Source organism: Ictidomys tridecemlineatus, unplaced genomic scaffold, assembly GCF_052094955.1.
Source record: "Ictidomys tridecemlineatus isolate mIctTri1 unplaced genomic scaffold, mIctTri1.hap1 Scaffold_712, whole genome shotgun sequence".
NCBI classification, from domain to species: domain Eukaryota; kingdom Metazoa; phylum Chordata; class Mammalia; order Rodentia; family Sciuridae; genus Ictidomys; species Ictidomys tridecemlineatus.
The window spans coordinates 241,740-250,149 of NW_027525097.1; the positions used below are offsets into that span (position 1 = coordinate 241,740).

An 8,410-nucleotide genomic window follows, 5' to 3' on the forward strand; every position below is an offset into this window, starting at 1 on the left:
ACACTGTCAGGGGATCACAAGTCCAAGGGCACCCAGGACCCGGATCCATCCCGCGGGACACACCATTTTCTGGCCTTTGGGCCCAGGGGGCTGCGCTCCTGTGCACGACCCCAACCTGCCCGGGATCGCGGAGGTCCCTGGCACCAGTGGATGCGGGGCCAGTTTCCAAGGCCTGTGGGGATCACCTGGGACGCGCCACCGGGCGCGCTCCCACCGGGCGCGCTCTGGGCCCCAGGGAAGAACCCTGTGGGACCCTTGGATCCAGAGCAACGGCCACCTGGGCAGGAGCCAGGGGGGAGATTTGGCAGAGGACCTCTCCCCACCCTCATGGAGGACCTGCTGAGACCCGTGAAAAGGGCACCACTGTGGCACCCTGGCCCAGGTAAGGGAGACTTGGGGCTGAGGGCATCTCCGCAAAAGGAGCCCAGGACTCTGAGCCCCGTGGGTGAGCGCCCCTCGCCCACAGGCACTCATTCTCCAGGGTTGCTGCTGCGGGTGAGCTCCCTCAGCCCCCCAGCGCTCAGGCTGCTGCTCGGGGTCCTGGGGGTGAGCGCCCCTCACCCAGCAGTGCTCCGGGCGGCCCTGAGTGTGGAGGGGAGCCGCCCTGGCGCTCGGGGTGGGGGCGGGGGGGGGTGGGGGCGGGGGATCAGGCTTCCTTAGTTCCTGGGGGTGAGCACCCCTCCCTTCGGCGGTGCTGGGCCCGGCCTGCTGGCCGTGGGCGAGCGCCCCAGGCGGCCTGGCCGGCAGTTTCCTGGGCGCTCTGGGCCCTGCTGGTGAGCGCCCCTTGTCCTCCGGGGCCCGCGGGTGAGCGCCCCTCGCCCGCGGGTCCTCGGTGTGCCCGGGCCTCTGGGGTTAGCCCCCCAGGCGCGCCAGGGAGCAGTGGCCTCTGGGGCCCGCGGGTGAGCGCCCCTCGCCCGCTGGTCCCCAGTGTCCTCTGTGTCCCCAGGCTGAGCGCCCCCGGCTCGGGGTCCCCTCTGGGTCCTGAGGGGTGAGCGCCCCTCGCCCAGCAGTGCCCAGTGGGTCTCCTCTGGGGCCCGTGGTGGCTGGTGCCCCTCCCTCGCCAGTGCTCAGTCTGCCCTGGGCCCTGTGGGTGAGCGCCCCTCGCCAGCCAGGGCTCAGTGTCCTCTGTTTCTCTTGTCCTCCTGCTCCTGGGTCAGTCCCCTCAGGGTCCTGAGGGGTCAGCGCCCTTCTCTCAGTAGTTTTTAGTGGGTCTTCTCTGAGGCCTGTGGTTGATGTCTGGGCTCTGTTGGTGAGTGTTTTTTGCCTACCAGTGTCCTCCTCTGTCTTCATCCTAGGTCCTCTTCTTTACTGGGCTCTCATTCACTCTGGTCTGCCTGCTCAGTCACCTGGACTCTTTTGAGTATTTCCTTTTTTGCTTGTTTTTTTAGAGCTTATTATGTCATTTCTTTTGGGTTCTTGAGATACTGGGTGTTTGAATTTCTTGGCTGCCCATGTTGCGGTGCATGGCTGCTCTAAATGTGTAGCTGACCTTCATGGCCCAGCTTGTGATGCTTGCTGGAGACATTTGGCTGTCCTGGCTGTTCCTTCCTGGAGGAAGTGTTGGGGTTCAGAGTGGGTTCTCCTTTCCCATCTTGAGTGCAGCATTTTGGGGACATACTCGCCAAGTTCTGCTCTGTACCCAGTCGAGGAGCAGCACTGAGGGGAGGAACAAGAGCTCCAGGCCTAGCAGGTGAGTGGGGAAAGGATCTGAGTGGGGTGGGCCTGGGCCCTGCTTTGTCCGGGGCCTCACCCAGTGGTGTGCCATGCCCCTTAGCTCTGGTGGGACTTCAGAGGTCACCAGTGGGCCCCTCCCTGCACCCGACCTGTGGTTCCATTGGATGTGGATCAGCAGGCTTTCTGAAGAGCACTTGTGTGCTCATTATTAACTTCACTGGTACATGCACTTCACAAGTCATCTTAAAATAAACCTCTCTTGATTGTAAATTCCACAGATCAAGGGCTTTTCACCAAATGCTTCAGTTCTGGCTGGACTTTTGTATCTGTAGCCAGCTGATGGTTGCCACAGAACTACCATAGATGAGATCAATCTCATAGCAAATGCTTCACTGCTATCTGATTCAAGAGAGAATTTGCTTGTGGTGTTCACTGGCTGATATTGAGTGTAGTTCTGACAAGAATGTTGACTGATAATTTCATTTATACATAAGACAAAAACAAAGTAAGCGGAACATTCATGTGTATTGCACTACTTTTTGTAGGGCAAAGGGGTGTTCTGCGTTGAATGGATGCCAGTGTTGAGTACTGGAAGTGTAGTTCCACACACTTTTGTAGCTATTCACAATGGAATAGCTACAGACATAAACATTCCTGCATTATTAACCTTTTCTCCATCTCATCATTAAATTGAGACAATTATCAAAACAGCAAACCAGCCTGCAACAGGTGGTGATTGCCGATTTTCCTTTTGTAGATGCCTCATGTGACCTGTACTCTGCATGGCTAGGAAGGGACCTGGAGTAGAGCACGCCATGTTTGCAACTGAAAAAGACTCAGGTGATAGCAAGACTCGGTGGAGAGATCCCCAGGTCATAAGCCATGAGAATAGCAGGGAACAGGAGGCCCGGAGTCTGGTCCTAGCAGCCTAGGCTGGGCTGAAATGTCCAAGCATGAGCCCTGCCATGGCCAAGCATGGCTTCTCCACACATGTTCCCAGGCACAAGGAAATATGCACATGGCATTGAGGCAGGATGCAGCAGAGCTGGCAGGGTTTGGGGCCACAGGGCCAGCTCTGTCCTACAGCCCAGCTGTGAAGGCTAATACCAGTTTGCTGTCTCCCCTGCTTCCATCCAGCTTCCAGGGCTGCTCTCCCTCCCCAGGCTTCTCCTGGCTCTCTGGTCCCTCCAAATGACTCTTCTCCTGGAGCCTCCACCACTGCTTCCCTCTAGAAGAACCCAAACCAAAGATCACAGCTTGGCTTGGGCTCTGCAGGGCTCCTCTGAACCTGAAGTTAGAATTTAAGAAAACCATATATACCTTCATTCAGAGCAACCAACAGGGACTTTCAGGAGAAAAAGAAACTGCTGAAAACTGAGAGATGGGCAAACACATCCACCTTAGTAGGGCTTTAGGATCTGGCACTCAGAAACACAAATAAAAGCAAAGCCACCCTCTAATCAGCAAAGTCATTTCTTAAAATGAAAATATCAAGTGTCACTGAGGATGAGTTGAAATGGATATTTCCAAATAAACTACAGGCCAAGAAGCTAGTAGAAACTATATGGAAAGTAAGTTCATAACTGGACCAGCACACAACACAGCCTCAGCACACATGCCTTGGGCTCAATAATGCAGATGGAACAATCAGAAGGAACTCTGGCTCACTTGTCCACTTCTAGAAATTGTAAAGCACTTGAAAGGGGCAGGAGGAAGTGTTTATCCAGTAAGGCAGGATGAGCCCATGAATTGGGCAGTGCAGTGTGATAAGAAAATTCTGTTTCAGACCCAGGGAGGAAACTCCATGTGATGAACAGTGAAGGTGAAGGAGCTGAGAAGCTGGACAGAGTGGGCAGAACATGGTGCAGCTGCACAGAAGGCCACAGGGAGCAGGAACAGACCCAGCTGTCAGACGGTCTCAGGACAAGGCACTCCCTCTCTGCACAGTTCTGGTTCTGAAGTTTTGCCCTTGGAGTTGTGTCCCTTGGTCCACAGGTATGTGTCTGTGGAATATGATGCGTGCATTCATTAGCTGGTCTTGGGGAGAGTCTATTTGTCTAGTAGATGGTATATAGCAGCCTTTCCCACACAGGCCTCTGCCCTGGCTGCTTGCCCTGTGCCTCCAGAGCCCTGCACTGCTGCCTGCCACTCTCTGAAGCTCTCTCCCAGTAGCCCTGGAGCATTCTTTTTGTTTTGTTTTGTTTTTTAGACAGACAGACAGAGAGAGAGAGAGAGAGAGAGAGAGAGAGAGAATTTTTTAATATTTATTTTTTAGTTTTTGGTGGACACAACATCTTTATTATATTTTTATGTGGTGCTGAGGATCGAACCCAGTGGCCTGCACATGCCATCGCGCTATGGCTTGAGCCACATCCCCAGCCCACCCCCCTGGAGCATTCTTGTGCAAGCTCCATCCCTCAGCCAGACCTGCAGGCCACCCTCAAGAAGGGCACAGCCACAGAGCTGGCACCATCACCCTCCAGAACAAGCAGGGCTCTCTCTTGAGCTGCAGGACTGGCCTCTGCCCCAGCACCCAGCTCAAGGCATGTGACTGAGCCTCCTTTTGCAGGAGGAGAGAGGCAGTAGGATTGGAGGGACACAGGGAGAGGATGTGAGCACAGAGCAAGTCGGCTGTGTGGGAGCAGGAACTGAGGGGCACTGGGAAGGGACTTCATAGGTCTGGTCTGACTTGAAAAGGCACACGGGTAGGAAGAGCTTCTGGCTCCATCCTGGGGTAAAACTGGGGAGTAAAGAGCTTTCCTAAGTTGAGAGTTTTTTTCCTGCCCTGAGTCAGCAGGATGTTCGACACACCTGATGTCATGGACCACCTGCCTCAAGTCTGTAAGGGAGCAGGGATCCCCTCAGTTTCCAAATGGCAAAGGTGCTCAGGGGATTGATGTGACTTTGTCAGTGGAACCCAAGCAACGAGGGGCAGAGCAGGTACCAGAATCCAGGCCCATCTGCCCCCCGGGCCCATGCTCTGTGTGGTACTAGCAGCACCCTCCAGGGAAGGATGCAGACAGGGGCCGGTTAAGGAGAGTCTGAGTCCTGTCCTGTGGCCTAGGAGGCTGTTCTGCCTGACTGTTCCAGTGAGATGACAGGCGCTTTACCAAGCAGCTGACCCCAAGGGAGCTCCATGGGTTGGGGGGCTCATTCAGAGACTTGGACATACCTAGACTGAAGTTAAATCTAGGAGCACACAGAAGCCTGTGTAAACAGAGTAGGATAAGTCACAAGGCCAAGGGTCCATACAAGACTAAAAGCCCAGACCAAGTCCAGGCTGAGCTGAGCCAGGTCAAGACAAAACAAATGCCAAGATAAAGACCAGGGCAACCCCATCCTAGACACACCTGAGCCAAGCTCAGCTGATAGCGGACAGGCAGCAGGACCAGGCGTGCTGAGGAAGAGACACGCGTGGTGTGCTGTGTACTCGCTTCCTCCACAGGCAGGTCTGGGATCATCCTGGATCCTAATGCTGGCTCTTGGCACATGAGTGTGTGGCTGCAGATTGTGCTGCTGACCAGGCCTGAGATGATGGGTCTAGTCCAAAGATGAAAGGGATAGACTGATGGGGGGACTATAACTAGAGAAAAGATCTGATCCCCATGGCTTGAGGGATGACACTGACCTGAGAGGTTCTTATTTCTGCCCTTCCAGGGAAAAAGTGGCTGTAGTGACAGGTAACACAAGCCATCTTCACATGGAAAGGCAGCCTTGGCTCTTTTGGAAAATCCGACTGCAGATGTCCCCTGCCCTAAGACAATGGCCTTGCTCAGCCCTGCCATGTGGAAAGGAGGCGAAGGCCAATGTGACCCTGGTCAGAGGTGGAGTGGAGGCGTCTACCAAGTGCCTCCTGATCAGCTTCAGCAGTGGAGTGCTCAAGGTTTGGCTGCTCTGCTGGGCTCCATCTCCCTGCTCACAGACTGCAGAGATGCCCACCTGGCTCCGGGGCTGAGGTCTCCTGTGCGTCTCCATGCAGCCCACCGCTTCCTCCTGCTCTCACCTTCTCCACCTTCCCCAATGACGTGTGCTGTTTTGTAACACAATAAAGATAGAATTTAATTGCAGATAAAATGTTTTCCCAAAGACCCTGAGTGTGAGTTTGTAGCCACCGTCACTGGGTCACTCTGCTGATGCCTCATTGACCCCACATCTGGGGCCTCCGGGAGCCTGTTCCTGATCACAGATGGACTCCCAGCTAGAGCCGCTGGATCCACACTTTTAAGGGGGAGGATGAGGCACAGGAGGTGCAGGAGCTCTGAGCTCTAGCATTAGAGAAAGTGTCTGGGTTTTGGCATCGAAATCAGGTGTAGGTAGCCCAAGGGTGAATGAGGAGAGAGTGAGGGCTCAGATGGCAAAGTTCTCCATGCACCCAGGGTTGGGAGGATGGGGAATGAGATGGGAGGTGGGTCTGAGCACCTGCTATGAGCCCCATGGCCTCACAAACGTCCTCAGTGACCTTCATGGTGGATACCCACAGAGCCCTAGAGAAAAGTAGGGTCCTAGGAACTTGCACAGGACAGTGACTGCAGCCAGGGTGCCTGGAGCCTGGGGCTGGGCAGGAGGGCACCTGCTTACCAGGCTGGCTCCACACTGCAAGCCCTCCCGGTGCTACACCTGGCAGACCCCAGGCAGGTGCTTCAGGACTCAGGTAAATGCTTATCCTGGGAACCGCTCTTTCTAAGCCTGTTTTGTTGCTCAAATTTGGCAAAAATTTGGTCTTTTGACACTGACTCTTAACAGTCTGCGTCCCTTTCCCTTTGACAAGATCATTTAGATCAGTCTAAATGATGGGACAAGTCCATCCTGGTGACATGGGCTCAGACCACTTGGTGGACAATCAGTAATGTCTTCAGAAAAAATTATTCAGAGACGCGGAATTGTCAGAATGAAGATGGCCCAAACCAGGTGTTGTCAAGGCTTGGAGCAGGGTTCCCATGTCCTCCACTAGGTGGAGCCAGTGGACGTCTTCGCAGGTTGGCTTTTTCACTCTCCAGTTTTGGGTGCCCTTGAGGGGATCTTGGCATCACCCCCTCAATAAAGGGCCAGATGACATGGAGCCCGGCATCCCTCGGGACTTTGGGATGGACAAGGCGGAGGACAGTGACACCGCCCAATTAAAATCAGAAATTTTCGAAGAAAAGCTCCTAGTTACTTTTTTCTCAGTCCCTGCCACTTCCTGCCATGTAGCAGCTCCCTGCAGGCTAGCATTCCTTGTCCAGGATGGAAGCATTTGCCAGGCAAAGCCCAGGCTCAGGAAGAAAAGTAGGGCTGGAGGGGACTGACCATGCTCCTTAGCAGAGTCCCCAGGGCCCGCCCATCTGTGTCCCCAGGCTTCCTTCCTGTAGGTGGCAGTGTTTGTGGGACAGGCAGATGCAGGTCAGCTTCTTCCACTGTTTTGGCCAAATTGTGATTAAATTCATTTTTCCTTTTTACGTTGTCTTCTCCTAGTTCTGATGTTGGCCAATACCCCAGTCAATCAGCAGGGACTGCAGATTCTTGGGCCCCAGGAAGACAAAAGTTCTTCTCCTGTGCCTATGACCCTGCTGGGACTCCCAAGTGTCCCCAGGCTACTGACCTTGGGCCCCTCACTGAGGTGCTGTCCATGTTCCCTGCACATCCAGTGGCCATGAGCAGCCTGGACCTGCAGTGTCTGAGCTTCCAGGGTCTCTTCAGTCCCCTCCTGGACTCCCACATTTCTTCCCTTCTCCTCCTCTGCCAGACTCCCACAGCAAGTCCTCCTGAGGGCAGAGCCCCACCTTCCCAGGCCCCCCCAAGCTGCTCCTGGGCTTTGGGGCAGGTCACTGGGGCACAGTCACTGGGGGCACAGTTGGAGGGAGATTCCAGAGAGGAGGGCCACCCTTCTGCCCCCCATCTGCTCTGAGAGCTCTGTGTCTTTCCTGCTGTTTCCAAGGCCTGGAGTCACCTATGGCCTAGACCAGATGGGTGAAGTGGCTGAGGGAGGCCATGCCATCCAGGAGGCAGGGAAGGCTCTGGCTGAGACAGACACTAGGGTAGCCATGGGGATGGCAAGTGAAACAGGAAATGTCAGTGGCTCTGTCCTGCCCTGAAGTGGCAGCCCTCATGCTTTCCCCACAGGGTGAAGATCGGCAACCCCATAGGCCCTGGGCCTGCCTCAGCAGAAAGGGCACTGGTGGGATCTGGGTTTCACAGAACAAGAATAATTGTTTAGTGTAGGTGTGTCTCATGCAGCAAGAGGAATGGATCCCAGCAGGACTGCCTGGAGGACAGAGTGCCCCACAGGCCCACGTGTTAAAGGCCAGTCCCCAGATGGTGCTTCTGCCACGTGGTGGAACTTAGGAGGTCAGGCCTAGTGGGAGGATTCATTCAAGTCACCCTGTTTCTTCCTTTTTCTCTCTTGCATCCCAGACGTGAGTTGTGAAGTTGGCTCTGCCATGGTCTCCTCCATGATATGTTGGCTCACCACAGGCCCCAAAGCAGCCCTGATTGGAAACCTTTAAAACTGTGAGACAAAATAAACCCTTTCTCAAGCATTGTGTTACAGCAATGGAAAGCTGACTCTTGCACTCCACATCAGCCTCCCTGTGCCCCATCACTTTCTTTCCCAGCCACACAGTCAGAAGGCATGAAAGTCAGCATCCCCAGGGACTTATGAATGTTCATTTCCAGTCTGTCCATCAACAAAAGAAAGATGGACCCAGTGTGACACACTCGTCAACAGCTCATCACTCAGCAGCACAGAGCAGAGGGGACA

At 54.7% G+C, this 8,410-nt stretch overlaps 1 long non-coding RNA gene across 1 annotated transcript; it reads left to right on the forward strand.

The window, feature by feature from the left end:
- The first annotated feature begins 1,226 nt into the window (after positions 1-1,226).
- LOC144374472 (uncharacterized) lies at positions 1,227-5,748 on the forward strand. Its single transcript, XR_013433857.1, has 4 exons — positions 1,227-1,690; positions 2,432-2,514; positions 3,461-3,669; positions 5,332-5,748. It is a non-coding gene; the product is annotated as an uncharacterized LOC144374472 (long non-coding RNA).
- Positions 5,749-8,410: the final 2,662 nt, after the last annotated feature.